This window comes from Diabrotica virgifera, chromosome 5, assembly GCF_917563875.1.
Source record: "Diabrotica virgifera virgifera chromosome 5, PGI_DIABVI_V3a".
NCBI lineage: Eukaryota > Metazoa > Arthropoda > Insecta > Coleoptera > Chrysomelidae > Diabrotica > Diabrotica virgifera.
Window position 1 is genome coordinate 50,485,185 of NC_065447.1, and position 23,180 is coordinate 50,508,364.

Genomic DNA, 23,180 nt, shown 5'->3' on the forward strand with positions numbered 1-23,180 from the left:
AAAGTTCAAAAGTCTTTTAAAGTCTCTCTGTAATTCACTTATTTATATCGCACTAAGTTAACCGAACACCAGTGGTGTCATGGTGTGGGAACGCGTGGGAACGCCGTTCCCACACTGGTTAAGAAAAGAAAAAAAATAATAGAGAATTTAGGTTTTGTAAACAAAAATTAGCAATGCGTTCCGGCACTGCGTTCCCGCACTGCTAATTTTGCCATGACACCACTGCCGAACACCGACACCAACTGTAACGTGATTAGTGTAATTACTTATAATTACAATAAAACTAGCGGTTCGTGTATTTATATACGACTTTATTATTTATTTATACAAGTTTACTTTACAAACTTTAGCTTAAGACTAAACTCTATTCACAAAAATTATGCCTTATATATCCTAGTCGTTATTCTCGATCATTCCGGGCTAAGCCAGCTCTCCGACTATCGTGTGACCTTCCAACAACCGCGCATCGGTTCCACGTATAGCGTGCTTCGATCTAGACTTTTCTCGGCTTACGCCTTGCGGCTGGTGACTCATTGTTTTGCTACAATATGTTTTTCACGATTTGCTCCGACGAAAGTTTTAGGTAAGTAATTATTAATCAATAATTAAATAACTTAGTGACATCAAAGCTTTCTTGGTATAGATTGTAATTCCAGAAGCCGGTGAAAATTAAACGAATATTTTAGCAACAATTCAATTGTTAATTAACAATTTACGATCGCAATAATAACCAAAATAATCATGATACATTGATCAAACTTATAAAGATTATAAAGATGAGATGCTTATTTAATATTTTATCGACAAAATATAAATTTTTGTCGATAATCTTTTTTTTGCATAATCTTTAAATTTTGAAAAAAAAAATAGTTATAATACGCTGGTCTAATTAGTAAAGTACAAAGAAAGGTTATTTACCAGCAATTTTATTGCTGGAATCGAATTATAAGATACTATATATTATTAATATAGGTATGCGAAGTCCGCAGATAGTGTGCTACTTTTTTTATAAACAAAATGACGCCGACAAATCGTATTTTTTTCAATTATTGCTCTATAACTCCGAAGATTTTAACTTTACAACAAAAACACCGAAATAAAAATTCACTGCAATTAAATTCTATATGTTTTTCACGATTTGCTCCGACGAAAGTTTTAGGTAAGTAATTATTAATCAATAATTAAATAACTTAGTGACATCAAAGCTTTCTTGGTATAGATTGTAATTCCAGAAGCCGGTGAAAATTAAACGAATATTTTAGCAACAATTCAATTGTTAATTAACAATTTACGATCGCAATAATAACCAAAATAATCATGATACATTGATCAAACTTATAAAGATTATAAAGATGAGATGCTTATTTAATATTTTATCGACAAAATATAAATTTTTGTCGATAATCTTTTTTTTTGGATAATCTTTAAATTTTGAAAAAAAAAATAGTTATAATACGCTGGTCTAATTAGTAAAGTACAAAGAAAGGTTATTTACCAGCAATTTTATTGCTGGAATCGAATTATAAGATACTATGTATTATTAATATAGGTATGCGAAGTCCGCAGATAGTGTGCTACTTTTTTTATAAACAAAATGACGCCGACAAATCGTATTTTTTTCAATTATTGCTCTATAACTCCCAAGATTTCAACTTTACACCAAAAACACTCAAATAAAAATTCACCCCAATTTAATTCTACATAGAGGCATGTTTTTCCCGATTTGCTCCGACGAAAATTTTCCTCGGAAAATGTGGGTTTTCCCAACAAAATCTCGAATTTTCAAATAATTTTTTTGGGCCAGTAATTATTTATCAATAATTATATAGCTTAGTGAAATAAAAGCTTTCTTGGTATAGATTATAAATTCAGAAACCGGTGAAAATAAAACGAATATTTTAGCAACAATTCAATTGTTAATTAACAATTTACAGTCGCAATAACAACCAAAATAATCATGAGACATTGATCAAACTTAGAAAGATTATAAAGGTGTGATGCCTATTTAATATTTTGTCGACAAAATATAATTTTTTCATTTTTTTGCATAATCTTTAAATGTTTAAAAAAAATTGTTATAAACAAATTAACATTTCTCAGAAATTGTTTATTATATTCTAATTTTAAAAAATACTTAAAATGCGTATTTCATAGGTCTTGAAAATGAATGCTTTAAAAAAATTTTCCAACCATTTGCAAAAAAGATATGAAACAGTAAAGTAAATATCTCCGTTGTTTATAATTTGTTTTAATTGTTTCAAAGCTTAAAAGTGAATCTATGGTACAATCTAATTACTCACAAAGAATGTCAAAAATTAGTGCAATGGTTATATTTTAATCAAAGATTAAAAATACTTTTTTTTGTAATTTTTAGCGCAAAAGTAGGCCTGATACAGAGTCGGAGCTAAAATGTTCACTCGAAGCGACTGACACGCAGCATACATTATTATTATTAAAAGTGTACGTCGCGCGGCCGATCGTCGCTCCGAGTGAAAATTTTAGCTACAGTACTGTATTAGTCTACTTTCGCGCGTGTAAATTACAAAAAAATATATTTATAATCTTTAATTAAAATATAACCATTAAACTGATAATCGATATTTTTTTGAAAATAATTAGCTTGTACTTTAAACTTACTTCTACGCTTTGAAAGAATTTAAAAAAATTATAAACACCGTAGCAATCGTATGTTTGCTTTGCTGTTTCATAACTTTTTTGCAAATGGTTGCAAAAAAGTTTTAAAGCATTCATTTTCAAGATATTTGAAATGCGCATTTTAGCTATTTTTTAAAATTATAATATAATAAAAACTTTCTGAGAAACGTTAATTTGTTTATAACTATTTTTTTTTATTTAAAGATTATGCAAAAAAATAAAACATTTATATTTTGTCGACAAAATGTTAAATAGGCATCTCATCTTTATAAGATTTCAAAATTTAATCAGTGTATCATAATTATTTTAATATCAGTGTATCATAATTCAATTAACAATTGAATTGTTGCTAAAATATTCGTTTAATTTTCACCAGCTTCTGTAACTATAATCTAAACCAAGAAGGGTTTTAAGTCACCAAATTATTTAATTATTGGTAGATAATTACTTATCTAAAACTTTATTTGAAAATTAAAGATTTTGTTGGGAATACCCGCATTTTCCGAGGAAAATTTTCGTCGGAGCAGATCGGGAAAAACACGTCTCTATGCAGAATTTAATCACGGTGAATTTTTATTTGAGTGTTTTTGTTGTAACGTTAAAATCTTCGGAGTTATAGAGCAATAATTAAAAAAAAACACGATTCTCGGGCGCCATTTTGTTTATAAAAAAAGTAGCACACTATCTGAGGACTTTGCATACCTATATTATTAATATATAGGATCTTATAATTCGATTCCAGCAATAAAATTGCTGGTAAATACCTTTTCCCAAAAATGGCCTATTCTCCGATAATCAGCCCAGACTATTTGGGGGTATATTGTATCTTAAAAAGTTGACATGATAAAAAAAGAATGTGTGTGTACTTTGTACGCACGTAAGAAGTTATACTTCTATTATATGATTTAAACGAAATTAATATACTTTTTATTTATATTTTATTTTAATATTAAACTAATTTATACTTACTACTTCTCAAACATTTTTATTAAAACAGTGCCAAAAATTAAAATAATAAAAGAATAAAACACGCACAAACACATTAAAAATGCCACAAATGATTTCTGAACATTAATTGTCGGAAAATTTTTTAACTAAATACGTATTTTCTGAAAATAAAATTATATAATAAATATACTTACAATCATAAAATGTATAAAAAAAAATAAAAAAATAAAAGTTTTTATTGGGATTCGAACCAGCTATCAGCGCGGTTGGTATATTGGGGTTCATTCGCCTTAAACGCTTCGCCACGGAGGCAATGTGTCATTATGTGTGAAGATCGACTAACTAAACGGATTAAGCTTTTGACATTTTTGAATTAAATTAAATTATTTTGATTTTGAATTGAAATGATTTAGAATTAAAAAAATACAACAAAACATAGAGTAAGAAAACAATATATTAGGTGAACATTGATAGAAATTTTGATGGTAATCAAATTATGTAAATGAAAGTATTACATACTATGTATTTTGGTAGGTTCAAATAGGTAGGTACCTATGATACATTTACAATTATTACGTACCTGTTGCTTTTAAAAACTATTTAAATGTCACCACAATTATAAACTTCTTTGTTTCTGTTATTATATTATACATTGGTTTACCGTCATATTGAACAATTATTTATTATTGACAGATCATTTCAACACCCAATCAGAGCCCGTATAACGACTAATACCATACTGTCGGTGTGCGCATGCGCGCAGATCAATATAAATTCACCCTCAATCTCAATCGCGCCTAAAGAAGTATAACTTCAAAAAGCTGCACTTATTTTTGGATTCGGTGGCCGAAAGTTAGTTGAAAAAAAAGTCACAGATTTAAAGGACCACGAATTTGCTGTTGAAGCCGATTTATCTAGGATTAGGATTGCGTACTAAATTATATATAGCAAGTGCTATAAATGCGCCGACTCACCCCAAGTTGCAAAACCAGTCAAGAAGAAGAAGAAGAAGAAATTCCTGTTACCCTGTGTAATGAGTATGAGTATTAATTTCTCTTTAATATTAAATAAATATATATATACACCGTTATTAGGCGTCAACGCAATTCGGTAGGGATCTATGGAGGAGTACCACCAAGCCGCAAGCCCTTATCCCTTGCCGTACCGCTCCTCCATAGGCCGATCAGACACCAGTTTATTCCAGACCAAGTCGTAGATTCTATTGAATTTTATACTACCGACGTTGGCCTTTTATTAATTTAATGACCTGGCTGAGGCTCGAACCGTCGATCGCAAATTTACTAAACTTGTCGATCGATTGCGTCTCTGCCAACTGAGCCGTCGTGATCGACCGAATATTAAATAAAATGTCATATTATCAGCATTCTTCTTTTTTTTTCAAAAACGTAACACAAGGAAATCAAAAATCAGCATTTGCAGAAATGACACGGAATGCATCGAAACCATGTTATTATATAAGGCCGCAGAAGTTGCATATTCTAGGGTTAACGTTATTTTTTAAGAAACAGGTTTGAAATTTTGCAGCAACCGTGACGATACACTTTTAAAAGATTTTATTTATTACAAAGCATACCTACCTGCCGTGACTTCAAAAGAGCTCGCGACTCTCGCATTTTAGATTTTGTTCCTGATACGGTTTCATTTTGTAGCTATCTTTTATCATTAAGGATTATAAGGAGAAATATTCATAACTCTCATATACGAAGATCTTGTGCAGCATTATGTAACAGCTTGTATTTAGTATGATGACAGAAAATATATCATCAGTAAAACTATATCGTTTTTCTTCTCTTATATCTTTTAATGTGATTGCAAATTAGTATCGTTTTTTTCTGTCTACTGCTTTTATCCTGTTAAAAAATTACCTATATAATTATATACACATCCAAATATCTTGGTTACAATATAGTACACAACATAACGTTGCGTTGTGTACCTATTATTTTGAAAAAAAGCACTAATGCGTCAGTTGGCAGTTAACCCAAGGGCGGATCCAGGGAGGGGGCCATGGGGGCCATGGCCCCCTCCGAGAATTTAAAAAAATATAAATTTAAATATTGGCAGTTCAAATATTCTTAATAGTTTCAAACATATATAATATGTATAAAACAGGGGATAAATATGTTTTCTGGATTAGAATTGATTAAAAGCAGTAACAGAAGTTTCAAGAATGACATAGGATGTTTTATAAATAAAAATATAGATAAGTGCCAATTATTAGAACGATCTTGGCAGCTATCAGAGTCCTATCAATTTCCATATTCTATACACACAAAGAATAAAAAAGAAATGAAGCGTTACTTGGATCACCAGAACTTACAACAAAGGAGTTGGTTGGTATTTTCGAACAGTCAAAAGGGATTGTTTTACAAGTATTGAATTTTATTTTTCTAATGAAAAATATGGTCATAATAAAGGGATGACAGCCGAAAGCCTTGTCATGAAACCTTAAACATCGTTCGCCAAACTCATGGGCAAAGACGGAGCCATACAAATCCATGAAAAAACATCATATCACAAGGAGTGCGTTGAGGTATAGGTGGATTTTCTACAAAGTTATCACAACCCGCAAAAGTCAGTCAAACCAGAAAGACCCTCAAAGGTCTAAACAGATACAAGAAAATAAAGAAAGACTACGACCAATAGTAGAGTCTATAGTGTTCTTAGGTCGACAAAATATTCCTCTAAGAGGCTGTCGTGATGATGGCCTTCTGCTTCTCGACGAAGGTGCTGGATCTAGCAGTGAGGGAAATTGTTAAGATTTAAAATCTCATCAGAAGATAAGACTATTCAACGACACCTATCCACAGCAGCATATATTAATTAGTAACACCAGTCAAAATCAATAATTAATAACATGTTGTTGTGAAGAAATAATTGAACAAAACATGAATCAGGTTCAAAGTGCAAATTATTACTCTGTCATATTTGACGAAATATCCGACGCGCGACGTATCCCACGTAGAACAGCTTTATCTAAATTTGAAATACATACACAATAACAACATTGGTGAAAACTTTGTCAAGTTAATTGACGCGTATGAGAACATACAAACAATTATTAGTGAAAATCAAGAAAAAGGGGAAGAACAAGGCCTGACAGAGTGACAGGAGAAGCATTGGAAAAAATAGTATTAAAGTTGTTGAAAGAACTGCACTTGGATCCGAAGAAATGTGGATGAATCGGTAACAACTTTAATAATACTTTAATAAAGATGCCTTTTGAATGTCTTTATAGAACTCAAAAGTGTGTAAAAAGTGCCTTCAAACTCACCATTTTAACCGTAATTTTTAAAAATTACCCCATGGCCCCCGGTATACCTCCCCAAAAAAAGTTCATGGCCCCTCCCGAAAATCGGTCCTGGATCCGCCCTTGAGTTAACCATTGCCTTCATAGTGAGGTTGAGTTTAGAGAAGTTATACTGGTGGTTATTAGTGAAAATAGAGTGCGCAAAATTCTGTATTTTATTTGTTAGACATTCACAAGTCACCTACTATTACAGCTCCCGGAGCGAACTATCGAACTATGGCCGGTGAGAAAAATCCTGTCATTGTAGAGACTGTAGAGTTTAGGTGGCCGTACGACCGTCGACAGCGTTTCCCATCGGCCATGGTTCATTCCGGGAACTGTAGTTTCATTGGATAGCTACCGTTGTTCTAGATGGTATAGTAAATAATTTATTTGTATCATTTATGATACATATTGCATTTTTGGAATTGTTTTAGATATCTTATTGGGATACGAAAAGGCATATCTCCTGACATTCTTGGCATTCCTGGCATATCTTCTGAGTCAGACACATTACTTCAGCACCATATGTGATTACTGGTCTAATTGCTGTAAATTTTAAGTTTAGTAGGTATTCTGATTAAGCTTCTTATCTTTGAGGAAGTTATTGTATTTTCAGTAGGTTCTGTTTCCTGCCTGGATTCTTTCATTAATTACGATCCTTCTATCATTAGTTACCTTAACTGTGACTCCAAGATATTTAAAGTGTTCTACCTTTTCAAACTCATATTCACCAATATTTAAACTTGTCACATTAACTGGATTTTTTCTTGAGCATATTAGGTATTTTGTTTTGTTTTAATTTATTTCTAAACCCCTTTTAGATGCTTCCTTGCATAACTTCGTAAATTCTTCCTTTAAACTGTTAAGGTTTCTGCTAATTAATGCTATGTCGTCAGCATACGCCACAAGTTGCGACGTCGATGTTATAATTGTAGGTACCTTTTATTTCTGTAGCTCTTATTGTTCCTTCTATTGCGACATTAAATAATGACGTTGATAGAGGTCGCCTTGTCCTATTTCACTTGCTATTTCTATATTTTTGGTGATTCCGTTAGCTGTATTCTCCTTCTCATAGGCATCTTTCAGTGCGTCACAGTTTTTCGATTTCTTTCTAACGCATTAAGTTGGAAGTGACAGAAAAAAAGGTACGTCCGTGATCAAAATCATTTACATTTCTTCTAGTTGTTGATAGATGGCGCTATATTATTTATGTATTATCTATACGACTATAATCTGTACAATTTATAAAACTATACAAATCAAAGAACATACCTTTTTATAAATGAAATAAACACAATTGATTTGTTTTTATACCAAATTACGATTACGATTCTGACAACTATCAGTTTTAATTAAAATGTCATGCTAGGATAATATGATTCCCTACATTCTTAAAATCATATATTACATCATTAATGACACACTGAAAGACTGAGAAGAACTTTATATTATAGTCGTATATAGATATGTAATAGGTAAATAATCGGTAAACCTAAATCTTTTTTTTTACTATAGCGCCATCTATCAACAACTGGAATAACTGTTATAAATGTGAATGTATCACGGACGTGCCTTTTTTTCTGTCACTTACGTCACACTGAAAAAAGCCTCTGAGAAGAACCATACCTAATTATTGCTGCAGTCGATCCTTCCAGTGTCTTTTTCGTAAGCTTTATAAGTTTCATTGGTTTCATTGAACAAGAACAAGCATAGGACAACTTTTCCTTAATAGATATTTTATTTGTGTGATATGTAGGTAGAAACGTTTAATGAGTGTTATTATTCATAGATTGGATTCAATTTAAAACATAAAATTTAGTAAGAATTTAAAATTGTCGATACATATTTCACAGATATTTAAAAATGAAATTATCGTAGAACTGACCAACAACCGTGACAACAAATTATACTGGCGCATATACCATGACTCGAGCAATTTTCTTTATTTCAATACTGGTAGTAAATGCTTATTACCGTGGTAGCTACGTACCTAGAAAATACGAAGAAACTTATTTTATGTTGTTATGTTGCTGATAAAAATTTTAAACAAGATTTTGAGGAGCAAAGGAAACACGTTCCTATAACATTTACTGAAAGATAAATTATATCTTTAAAAACAACAAAACAAAGAAGATTGAAAACGAAACGTGTTGTTAAAGGTAAACAATTCTACAGCCCACAATGGTTTTAACAACACACGGGACATTCACACTGATGTTTAAAAACTCGCATAACATTTTTATTATGGGAAATGGTAATTAGAGGAACTTTTCTATAAAATGTAATCATTTTGATAACAGGAATGATAAATCCAATATGTTTTTGTTTGGTAGGTACTATTTCCAATATAGACCAGGGCGTTTTCCAATACAGCTCCTATCGACTTGCGACTTTTTGCATTGTGTTCGGAATGACGCATGACGTCAGGAAAAAAGTCAACAATAGAATAGTCGACAATTTTAGAAACCTAATAAGAAAGGAAATCAGACCCCATCATAAGAAAAGAAATAATATCAAGAATATGCAGAGCCCCCGCAAGGCTGTGCGGCGCCCGCGTGCTGGATATATTTTGGCGCCCTTTAAATCTACCTATATACGATTATGAATAAATCTATAATTTTTTATTTTTTACTCATTTTACAACAGAAATTGCAAGAACTCATATTTTATTTTTTTTGTAACTAATTTACTGATAATGGCAAAAAACAAATAAAACTTTAATATGTATATTAGTTAAGGGCGTAGGCGTAAAATTTCGGGCCAATGTATTTTAAATGCATTAATCTTTTTCGAATCCTGAGAGAACTAATAAGTATTTTTGAAAAATTTTAACGCAGAATGAAAGATTACATTATTACTGAGGCGAGGGCCGAAGTCCCTTAGAATGACCAAAAATTTCTTTAGAATGAGATATTTGAAATTAAAAATTACACTAAATTTTCTCTTCTTTTCACCCATGTAATTTATTAAAATAAACATTATAGAAGTTTTCAGGGACTTTCGTCCCTCGGTAATAATGCAATCTTTCATTCTGTGTTTAAATTTTTCAAAAATTCTTACATATTAGTTTTCTCAGCATTCGAAAAAAATGAATGCATTTAAAACACATTGGCGACAAACTTTGCGCCTACGCCCTTAAATCTAGAAATTGATATCTTAAATCTAAATTGAATTAAATGGGTGTTTTCCTAAATTTGACGGCAGCAAATTCGTTTATAATATCTTTAAAGTCCATTCAAAGTACCATAATACAGCTCAAACAATTTTTAATTAACTTTAATTTTGAAAATGATAGCTCACCAGAAGCAACAGACACCGTTAAAGTGAGGATGATTCTTCATGAAACAGTGATATTTGGTAAAGATGGGCAATTATTTCCTCGACAACATTTTCATCTCTGTAATTTTTTTAGCCATTGGCATAATACAGTTGCTTTCACATTCAGATTATAGTGTAATGTGTAGTATGTGTGTTGAGTAAATGTCTTGTTATATAGTAAAGTCTATTTCATTGTTTTTACAAAGAGACGCTAATTGTATCCAAATGTCTTCCTTCACTGATCCCACAAGGATAGAAATTATTTCTATTAACTGATTTTTAATAAAGCAAAATTTGATACTTAGCTGGGATTCATAACTCACAACCCTTGGATCCAAAGGTCGGCTCTCTTACCATTAGGGCGCCCCTATTTGGTGGGCGCCAAAATGAGCTTTTTGCTGCAGGTGTTATACAAAATACATACTATGTAATTTTAAAAACCTATGGAGCATTATGCTAGTTTTGCAGGCGGGCACCTTATACCCTAGCGCCGGGAACCACAGAAGGTGGAGACTGTAATTTTTAAAATGATCAACTAGATTCTTTAAATAGTTTTGACATACTTTAATGCCAATTATTGTATCATTTTGCTTATAATATTAATCTGGAATAAACATGATATCAAATAATTATTATGATCTCTATAAATATATCTAAATGATTGGATATTTAATAGTAAAGCACTTGTATTATATCAACTTGCTCCCAGTATTTTAAAAACGGGAGTTTAGAAATAAATATAATGGTACATATTATTTTTATATTATTATCTATGCCTGTTTATAGCATGTATTATTTATCAAATTGGGTGTTTCTATTCAAAATTATTAAAAAAATCTATTTAACCCAAAACCCAACCTATCCACCGTCAAAATTTATTTTTCAAAATTTGAATTCCTCGTCTCAAAAAACCCCAATGCCAAATTTTTATGAAATTATTTTAATTTCAAAAATCCACGAAACTTTCAAATCTGGACAGAATATTAGAACCCAACGAGTTTTGACCTCTAAACAAATTTTTACGATTTACGGATAAGTACTGCAAAATAGGTATTCCGATATTATACCGTTTTAAAAAAATACAATAATATATATTATAATAGTAGTAAATTATTAACACCAAATGTAAAATAAGATTTTAATTATTTTTTCAGTAATAAACAATATTTTTTTTATTTTTGAAATTTCTCTTTAATGTTCATTAAAAATGTAAAATTTAAATTGTATAAAAAATGAATATCTCGTTAAAATAAATATTTCTTATTTGCCAAACCTTCGGTTTGGCGCCTTTGGGGGGCTGCGCCCGCGTGCGTCGCACGCGTTGCACGCCCGGTTACGGGGGCCCTGAGAATATGAACCTAAAACCATATTGAGTTACTAAAAATTATAAAAGCTAGATAAATATGAAAAGTTAAAAAGAAGAAAGCAACCAGTATAGCTCGAAAAACTAAAGAACAGCTAATCATCAGTAACCTGATTAAGGATAAAAATTACCCCGCAACCATAACGCCAAGTGCTTAAAGTAAAAACAAAAACAAAACAGACGTGTTATAAATTATTACTAGATCTATTATTTCATTTTTATTTTATTCTTCTTCTTCTTCCTTCGTGTATGTAGGCTTTAGAGCCTGTTTATTCTTCAATATTAGCCTTCTAAATTGTTTAAGTTATCGCACCATCTTTTTCTTGGTCTGCCAATACTTCTTCGTCCATTTGGTGACTTATCTCGTGCTATTCGTACTATCTTATTCTCTGCCATGCCATTCTACTAACGTTTTAGTTCCACTCCTGTTTCCGTTTTGTCACCCATCCATTTATATCTTCTACATTGCATGATCTTCTTATGTTTTCGCTTCTCTCCCTATCCAACAGACTTTTCCCTGATATTACTCGGAGTATTTTCATCTCTGTTGTTTCTAGTAGTCGTCTCGTTTTAGATGTGTCAGGTCTTGGCTCCGCCGTGTATGTTAATATAGGTCTAATTGCTGCTTTATAGATTCTTGCTTCTGTGTCTTGTCTTAGGTGTTTGTTCCTCCAGATTGTGTCATTAAGAGATCCTGCCGCTTTACTTGCTTTTAAGTTTTGTTCTCTTACTTCCTCTTCAACATCTCCGTAACTGGTTATATCTATTCCCAGAGATCTACACTTTTACTTTATTATTTTTATTTTATTTTACTCTAATTCATTTATTTTATTATTTCATTATTTCCTTCATATTATTAAATCTACTTTACTTCATAAGAAACAATCAGTTTGCTAAAGAAAAATCTTAGACAGTTTGAAGATAATAATATTCACAAGTTCTTAAAAATGATAACAGAAGATATTAAAAAGATGGTAAAATAAATTCCCCGTGTTGATTTCAATGGTTTAATATTAAGAGTCTACAGAAGCGATCAACAGGTAGCAACAAACGCGGTCCAAGATTGCAGCTGTAATTTTGAATATTTTGTCGAGATTTTGGCACACATATTCGTAATATAATAAAGAATGGCGGTACAGAGCCCAATTTGAGAAATATATTAGTATGTGAAAACGAGCCTGTACCGTCATTAAGAAGAACAAAAAATAAACTTTCTTCAAATAAACTTTTTTATCCCTTTATTATCCCTTTAATTTTGTGTCATTTTGGACCTACCAAAATTTTTATTTTTAACAAGAAATGAACAGATTATAACTATGTAATAACTAATTAGGCAACATAGAGAAATTGTCACTGTCATTTTGACAAACCTGCGTCAGATTTTCTCTTATTTCTGTTTCTGTTATATTTGTAGATATCCGTTCAGTGCAGTAGTGTGTTATTTTAAGAATTCGTTATTGTTGTTTCATAGGAAAGTAGTGTTTATTTATAGTTAATTTATTATATTTTTGTGTAATAGAACTAAGTTGTTCGCCTATTTGAAAAAATAGATTATTGTTAATTGTGAATTTTAGTTATATGTAGGTAGGTAAGTATATTTTACGTAAAAATATTTCGAATTCTAATGCCAGTATATAAAGTTAGAGTGCCTTTGGCGATCTATGAACTAAATAAAATAAGACGGCTCTTGTTTCGCTTTACAACGAAATAATTATTTATTATTATTATTTCGTGAAAATACCTATGTTAACATAAAATTTTCACCCATTTTGGTTTATTTTTATAAATATTTATTTACTAATAACAATATTGTTTTCTATTACTTCCATTTAGCGCGCCTATGAGTTAAATTGTCAAAATATTGATCTTAGATACTGTCAAAGATTACCACTGTTGCCAAAGTTTCGCAGACCTTACGAAAAAAGGTATGATACTATCTGCAGAAGTTATATTGATGACGCGCTACTGATTGCTCTTAAAATTAAAACTGTTTTCAAAAAATTGGATAAACTATCTATAAAAATAATGACATCTGAAATATTGCCAAGAATTAATTGTGATTATTTTTTAATGATTTTAACTTCCAATCGTGTAGTAAGATTTTTCATCGCATGTTTAATTCTGTCCAATCAGATTATTATTACTGGGAATATTTTTAGGTAGATTGTTTCTGTTTAATTACAACGAGTTTTATAATTTTGACAACTGTCACATAAGAAAACGAAACATAATAAACTTTTAGTTCTGCATCTAATGTCAAATTGTCACGAGGACAACACAAATCCGCAATTTTAAGCGCTCGAGTGTACTTCGGTAAGATTTTTTTTATTAAGAAAAGTGTATTTATAAATAACTTTAACTAATATTTTATTGATATCTTCGTCTGAATATTTGCTAAACTGTGCTGTTCACTTTAAAAAGTGAAAAAATAAAAAATAATCTATCGAATATCACACGATAGTAAGAATAAATAAGAAAAAAATGCTCTAACTTTTTTCCTAAACTTGTTTCCAATCGGCAATAGTCATTCGAGCCCCCTGGGCTCTCGTGTCTATTGCCAGGCAACAAGTTTTCGAAAAATTGTCGCATTATTGTCAATTTATTCTCACTCTCTTGTGATATTAACGTTGAAAATAAAAAACTTTAAAAAACGTGATATAAACCGTTTGTGAATAATTTTTAATCATAAAATTTCATTTGGCCTCTTATTTAAGGTCTCTATGATAGTGTACTGTACACTAGCGGATATAAAATACAAGTGTTTCATGTTTCTTCATTCACTTACCAAAAATACTAAACTGGTTCCAAAATAAAAACTCAGCAAAACAATGTCCAAATCACAAATTCCGCGCACTCACCATAAATCCTCAATAATTTTAAAACAATATCAATTAAAAATAACAAAAACTTAACAGTCGAATAGTTAGTCTTGACCTAGAAAACTGTATTTATTCACATGAACCGTCCCACTGAAGAACCAAGGAAGACGCGAGGAGAAAGATCTCGAGACCACTGACTTACTGACTGCCGACTGGTCCAGCGAGCTGTGCAAGAACTGCCCGCGATCTCGCGATCGTCAAGTGTTCACTCGCGAAGAGCTACAGGTGGAATAAACAGAAATACTCGCCGACTATAGCCACACTTACACAGCATACACTAATTTCTGCAAAGATTTTTCTCCAATCAGTGCGCTGCCTAAACTCTAAACTGAGCCAATAAAGAGCGCTATTTTGCGCGCCACTTGTGGAGGCCTTGAATCTTGGCTTAGAAAGAACAAAGGCATTGTTTTTATCTAAGTAAGTATGTATGAAATTACAATTATTAAAGACCATCGAACCAAACCATAGGGTGTAAACTAGATCAATTTTCTTAATCATGTCAAAAAATTAAATTTCTCCATAAATACAATCGTATAGCCACATTTGTTCACTGTCAGACATAGGTTTCTCTAACTGTATCAACTTCTCTCTGTTTTATTGAAAAAGAAAACGAGTCCAAAAACAGTCCAGAGTCCACCATTGGCCTTTTTGATAATGATTCTCGACAAAAGGCTACACATACTACCTGTGACTACCAGTTAGACAGTGGTGAGAGGTCCCAGTATACTGAAATCAGAAGTTAGAAAATCAATACAGTGCGACAAAAATAATAAAGCACCTGGACCAGATCAAATCCCTGCTAAGCTACTTAAACTTTTGAACGAAGAAAACATTACCTTTAACACAATAATGAGAACAATATATTATTAAAAAATCACTTTAACACGTTTCCTCTTTTCTCGATTGAGTATTAGTTTTTATTGTTTATGTAAATTATTACAATCACTGAATACATAGTTAGTGAAAAAATTATCACATTTATTAAAAGAATTAATAATTTGCAATTATACAAATAACAGTTAGGTATCCAAGAACATTCAAAAGCCATCTCTTTAAGTTAATGATGACATTTTCAAGTAGAATGACATTCTAGTAATGTTTACATATCCATACCAGTGTGAATTTTACTACACGTAATTTGCCGTGTAAAGACAGAAAAAGTAGGGATAGCCGTAAAATATTTACGAATTATGTACCCATGGCCTTAATCATGTCACAGAATTTAATTCCTTCATTGATACAATTATACAGCCGTTCACTGTCAAACTAGGGCAGTCATGAGGGTATTTGGCTCCAAATTCCATCCTATTACATCGATTTACTTGATATTTTCACAGTAAGTAGGGAATAGTTCAAGAAACAAAGTACAAAGTCTACCCTATGCCGATGTGCGCTTTTATCTTGGGGGTGGTTCCCACCCCTTCTCGGGGGTAAAAAATGTTTTGGTTAAAATAGCCACGGAAGAGGTAGGCTATTGATTATATTCAAAATAAGATAGCTAAAAGGAACTACAACGTTAACGGGGTTTTATTATTTCATATGGTCAATGGACATCTATATATCAAAAAACCTTGGAGTACTACCATTTAAAGGGGTGCGTTTTTGAGAAATGGGTGAATTAGTCCCTGGGCACAGGTTACATTAGTGTGAGTTCTATGCACTTTTGGTACAAACATATCTACATAAGAATTGTTCCTGGTTAAATTTCATATCTAAATATAACTTTTTAAAGTCAAAGATACTTTTTGTTATAAAAATATATTCAAAAGCAAAAGCACAAAGAAACCCAAAAGAAATAAATGTTGTTTTTCGTCCCATAACTTTTGTCCACGAGGATATAGGTATAGACATTGCTTTACAGAAAAAAAAACATACATATTTTTTCTTTAAAATGTTGTTTAGCAGAGGTAATTAGGATTTACAGTTTTCGAAATATGATTTTTCAAAGTTCGCCACTCACAGTAATTTTGGTCAATTTTCCTTGTTATTTCGCAAATATTGTTCTGTAACTTTTTTCTACGTAACTTTAGGTATATGCAGTTGTACACGTAATAGGAATAGAAATCAATTACCTTTAACATGGTTTAATGTATAACGTTGTACGACTTTTTTTTTAAAGAAATTATGGTTTTTTCAAGGTTTTATACTTTTAACGATTTTTTATAATATAATATAAAAATAAAATAATATTATTATATAATATATTATATATTGTATAATATTATATTATACATTATATATATAATATATTATACTATATATTATATAATACCTAATATAAAAAAATCTTATTTTTTACATTTTTTACGATTATTTTTGAAATTTCTCATTATAACTTTTTTTTCTTGTACATGAATATACTATATATTGCTCAATAGAGAGGGCTTACTTTCTGTTCTTTAAAATGGTGTATCATCTATATTTAAATACATAATGGAAACCGAGTGAGTCTTTGATATTTTTTTACCTGTATTATTTAAAATTATTTCTTTTACAAAAATTACATAAACATTAGCCTTAGAAAACATCACTTTAGTTAAAATTATTTAAACGTTGACTTTTAAAAAATATTCAAAATCAAAGTCCATCTCTTCGTTAGCATTAGCTTCAATATCTTCCTCTGACACCTCAGTTACCTTAGAGTTCCCACAATTAGTACCCATGCACATGCACCCTTTGCAGAATATTGAACAACTAATATCTTCCTACAACCGCAATTTTTTGTACATCCTTTGGTACATTTACATGCTATTTTTTCAAGCAAAGCTTGTGGTGCAGGAGCTTTGTTGGAATTAATCCATATTTTGAAGTTTGCCCGCCCGAGTCAAGTGGATCCAAAGTATTACCTATAAAAAATAAGTTTCAATCATAACACACAATCACATAAAAAAGTTATAATGAGGAATTTAAAAAATAATCCTAAAATCAAAAATCGTTGCAAGTAGTTATTACATTTTGAAAAAGCATATCTTATTCAAAAATAATCCTAGAATTTTTTATAATACACCATTTTAAAGTAAACAGAATAAGCTTTCTTTATTATTATATAATATATACATAAATGTAGAAAAAAAAAGTTATAATGGGAAATTTAAAAAATAATCGTAAAAAATATAAAAAAACTCGTTAAAACTATAAAGTCTTGAAAAAGATAACCTCTTTTAAAGGAGTCGTACAACATTATACAGTAGAACATTTTAAAGGTAATTGATTTCTATTCCTCCTACATGTACGATTGTATATGCCTAAAGTTACGTAGAAAAAGTTACAGAACAATATTTGCGAAATAACAAGGAAAATTGCCCAAAATTGCTGTGAGTGGCGAACTTTGAAAAATCATATTTCGAAAACTGTAAATCCTAATGACCTCTACCAAACATCATTTTAAATAGAAAATATGTAAGTTTCTTTTCTGTGAATCAATGTCTATACCTATATCCCCGTGGACAAAAGTTATGGGACAAAAAACAAAATTTCTTTCTTTTGGGTTTCTTTGTGCTTTTTCTTTTGAATATATTTTTGTAACAAAAAGTATCTTTGACTTTAAAAAGTTATATTTAGATAGGAAATTTAACCAGGAACAATTTTTATGTAGACGTGTTTGTACCAAAAGTGCATAGAACTCACCCTAATGTAACCTGTGCCCAGGGACTAATTCACCCATTTCTCAAAAACGCACCCCTTTAAATGGTAGCACTCCGCGGTTTTTTCATGTATAGAGATTCATTGACCATATGAAATAATAAAACCCCGTTAACGTTGTAGTTCCTTTCTATAGTACATAATCAATAGCCTAAGGCTAGAGAACCTAATTTTAAGCAAAAACTGTTCTATAATTATTTTTTGAAAACTCAATACTTTTTGAGTTATTCGTGGTTGAAAATTGGCTATTTTCATTGATAAATGACACCTTTTCGGACGGATTATTGCGAATACCTTAAAAACTATGCATCTAACAAAAAAACTGTATAAAATATTTCTGTAGATTATAAAAAAACAAAGAGATTCGTTCCTTCATAAATCTTCTAGTTAAAATACAAAGAGGGATAGGGTAGTTAAGAAGAGTTTGTTTTTTGCTGCAAGCTCAAATCGGTGTATTCAACTTGAAACAATAGAGAAACTGTCGATTCTAGGTGTATAATAATACGTATAACTTTTGTAGTGTTTGAAAAGACCTTTAAAATGAGCAATACTAAATGTCGAGTACATTCAAACTAAGCGAGATATTCTGTAAAAAAGTTGATGACTAATGTATTTTAAGAAGAAATGAGAAGTATATTTAACTCCTCATCCAACAGAATTTAAATACATCGTTTTCCTTCTACAATACTTTTTACTATAGTGTTATTTCTATGTTCAAAAAATTGGACTGGATTAAAATGAATGGTTTTTGAAAAAAATAAGATCAAATTATAGAGCGCATTTTTAAATTTTCTTAAAAATCTTCTTTTCCTCCATGTAACTCGAAAAATATAAGAGATACAAAAAAAAGATACCACACAAAAATGTAGAGCTTTTTCAGATAAAAAACTTATCATTTTCAAGTTACATGGAGAAAAAGAAGATTTTTAAGAAAATTTCAAAATGCGCTCTATAATTTTATCTTTTTTTTCAAAAACCATTAATTTTAAACCCGTCCAACTTTTTGAACATAGAAATAATACTACATATAATAAAAGGTATTGTGGAAGGAAAACGATGCATTTACATTTTGGTGGATGGGGGTTAAAATTACTTCACATTTTTTCTTAAAATACATTAGTTATCAACTTTGTTTGCAGCATATCTCGCTTAGTTTTAATGTAATGGACCTTTAATATAGCTTGTTTTAAAGGTCTTTTCAAGTACTACAAAAGGTATTAGTGGCATTATACGCCTAAAATCAACCGTTTTTCTGTTATTCCAAGTTGAATACACCAATTTGAGAATGTACCAAAAAACAAACAAACAAAATTTATAGAAAACAAACGTTTTCACTGTTTTATTGTTAGAAAAAACAAACTATTTTCACCTACCATATCTCTTTTTGTATTATAACTAGAAGATTTATGAAAGCAAGTGTCTCTTTGTTTTTTTTATAACCTACAAAAATGTTTAACATAGTTTTTTAGTTAGATGCATAGTTTTTAAGGTATTCGCAAAAAACCGTTGGAAAAGGTATTATGTTTCAATGAAAATGGTCAATTTTCAACCACGAATATCTCAAAAAGTATTGAGTTTTCAAAAAAAATTATAGAACAGTTTTTGCTTAGAATTAGATTCTCTAGCGAATTCCGTGGTAATTTTAACCAAAAAATTTTCCACCCCTAAGAAGGGGTGGGAACCATCCCCAAGGTAAAAGCACACATCGTCATAGGGTAGACTTTTAATTAGGAGCTAAGTAGAGGCTAGGCCCAAAATTTCATTAAAATCCATGCAGTAGGATAAAATTCGAAGGTAATATCCTATTCTTGCTCCCATTGACTGGCGTAAACATAGGTTTCTCGAACTGTATCCACGTCTTTCTGTTTTGCGTAATACTAATCCAGTTTGATTGAAAAAAATGCTGACGGAAAAATTTGTGATTACGAACAACGGTGCAAAGAATTGGAGAGATTCATCAGGGACTTTTTTGACGATGCTTCTCGAGAAAATGCTACACATACACGTACTACCTGTGACAACCAGTTAGAGAGAGGTGCCAGTATGTATACTGAAATCAGAAGTTAGAAAATCAATACAGCACGCCAAACATAATAAGACACCTGGACCAGATCAAATTCCTGCTGAACTACTTAACCTTTTGGACGAGAAAAACATTACCTACTTAACCAATTTCGTTAATACAATTTACAATGAATAAGAAAGCTCAGATGATTGGTTGAAGTCCCAGTTTATAACACTACCAAGAATAAGCTGGCCCACCAAATGCAGCAATTTAAGACTAATCAGTTTAATGAGCCACACACTTAAGATACTTTTATGAAGTATATAAAACCCTCAGGGCGAGGTACAACCGATCTCATATTTACGGTGAGACAGTTATCAGAAAAAGCCCTAGAGCACAACAGTAAGTTGTTTCTCTGTTTTGTGGACTTGGAAAAGGCATTTGATCGGGCGCCACGTAACAAGATCTGCGAAATACTAAACCGTAGAAATGTGAAACCCAAGTTAATCCAAGCAATAAAGAGTATAATATACACGTCATAATGTAAGAACGAACAATCGCTCATCTCTAGAATTCTACACAAGGACAGGTGTAAGACAAGGTGGTGTTTTGAGTCTTTTGCTATTCATCACTCTAATGAACGAAATTGCAAAATAATTCAGAGTTAAGGTAAAAAGAACTAGGGTTGGGGTGTATAAACTTCAACAAGTTTACGTGTCAGAGTTGATATATGCCGATGACCTGGTAATTTTGGCAAAATCAGAAAAAGACTTGCAAGTGAATGTAAATGTTTGGAATGAAGCCTTTAAGAAATTTGGGATGAAAATAAATATTGAAAAAACAGAAGCTTTAGTAATATCGAAAACTCAAGAAAATATAAATGTAAAGCTGAATAATGAGACCATTACACAAGTAGAGGACTTCAAGTATCTAGGATCAACAATGAATGAGCAAGGAAATATAGAACCAGAAATAAACAGCAGGGTAATGAGTGCAACAAAATTATACTATGCACTAAATAAAAGTTTTATTAGGAAGAAAGAAGTAGGCCTGGAAAGAAAAATGAAAGTATTTCAAACAATATACGAGCCGGTGTTAATCTACGATAGTGAAACGTGGAAAGTGAACGACGACATCCGTAGTAAAATTTAAGCATGCGAAATGCGATATTTACGTGCGGTATCCGGGGTGACCAGACGTGATCGTATAAGAAATGAAGACATACGTGAAAGGTGCGGTGTTGGAAGGACCTCAGACAGAATTGAAACGAAACAGTTATCGCGGTAAAGAGGGTATGGAAAGCGGCATCTGACAACAAACGACGAAGAGGCAGGCCAGCAAGAACGTGGAACGCAAATATTGGAAAGGCTTGCGTAAAAAGAAATATTGGGTGGAGAGAAGCAGAAAGACTGGCTACTGACCGAAAGACATGGAGATGTGTCTGATTTCTCCACTTACCTCGAGACCGTAAGGTACAAGAAGACGGCTTAAGAAAGAAAAAAAAAATAAAACCGAGTATTCTTTCTGTGCGAAAGTAGAATGGGTAAAAATCAATTTGGATTTGGATATAGAAATGGTCTAGGAACTAGAGAGGCACTATCCCGTGTGTCGATGTTCTTTGTTCTCAGTAGTTTTATTGACGGATTATGTTTCACCGTAACGAATGCCTTGTTATAATCTAGGAAGCAGACATAGATGTCCTGGTTTACATCTAAACATCTCTGTATTAGCACATTTACTGCAAATAATGCTTCTCTGGTTCCTTGAGCATTTCTAAATCCGAACTGAGTTTGTCAAATGTCTTGGTCTAACTTTTTGTATATTCTACGATGAATAATCTTTAGAAACACTTTGAGTATGTGGCACATTAGACTGATGGTACGGTGTTCGCAACATTGTCTGGCGTTTCTCTTTTTCGGTATAGTCACGAATGTTGATAGAAGCCATTCTTTAGGTAATATACCTGTTCTGTACATGATATTAAATAATTCGACAATTACATATATATTGCAGTCGGCTATAAGTTGCAATATTTCTGTCGGTATTTCGTCCGGTCCTACAGCTTTCCCAGTTGTCGGTTCTTTAATGGTGAGTTTTACTTCACTTTCTGTTATTTCTGGTCCCGCCTCTATAAATAAATTTCGATGAACTTTAATTCGAGTGTTTTTGGTTTAAAGTTAAAACTTTCGGAGATACAGAGTAGTAATAAAGATTTCGTTGAGAAATCCCGGATTTTCCGAGGAAAATTTTCGTCGAACGAAATCGGGAAAAAATATCTCATATCCGAATAAAATTGCGGTGAATTTTATCGAGTGTTTTTGGTATAAGGTTAAAACTTTCGAAGTTACAGAGCAATAATTGAAAAAACACGATATCGGAGATCTAATTTGATATTAAATAAAATAGCACATTTTCTGCAGACTTGCAAACCGTCATCAATATCTGCTAACAAGCTATCTCTTGCCTTTTTCCTAATTTGCCCCAAATAAATAGGAGGACGATCAGTGGAAGCATCACGAAAACGATGGAACGACAACTTACTGCTAGTGGAATGCTCCCAAACTGGAATCCTCTTCTTTAGGTGCCGCATCCGTATTCAGATGTTGGCAGTTATCATGTTTACAATCTCCTGAAATCTTGTTCTATCGGCTGCTGCGCGAAATAATGTTTATACTGTGGAACCAGAACCACACCATTCTCTAATATTACGCAGCCGTAAATGTTTCTTTCGACCAATCCATCTCTTTCACGGCTGACCAGTGCCGGGCCTGACTTTTCAAATAGGTAGTAGTCAACTAGAGCCGATGAACTGTGTGAGGCATCAACCTGGACAAAGCTCTTCGATACACGAAACACGTAGTTAAGAGTGGTTAAGAGTTAAGAAGGCCGATGAACGGCAGCTATCCAGAGAATAATACCCTAGCATAAGAGGGCCCAGCGGCAACAAGGGAAGATTGTACCTCCAAGTGATGGATCAACGTACTAAAATACCAGAAGTAGTCGGTTGACTGAAAAGTTCGTAGGCTAACATAGAAAGAATTTTTATTTAATAAAATT

The 23,180-nt window shown here is 31.7% G+C and overlaps 1 protein-coding gene across 1 annotated transcript in view; it reads right to left on the bottom strand.

Moving 5' to 3' along the window:
- The window catches only part of LOC114341392 (leucine zipper putative tumor suppressor 2 homolog), a 621,793-nt gene extending 607,104 nt beyond the window's left edge, over nucleotides 1-14,689 (bottom strand). The window contains exon 1 of the mRNA XM_050652486.1: nucleotides 14,383-14,689. The gene's annotated coding sequence lies outside the window, so the exon portion shown is untranslated. The remainder of the gene's footprint in view (nucleotides 1-14,382) is intronic.
- Between the last annotated feature and the right edge of the window lie 8,491 nt (nucleotides 14,690-23,180).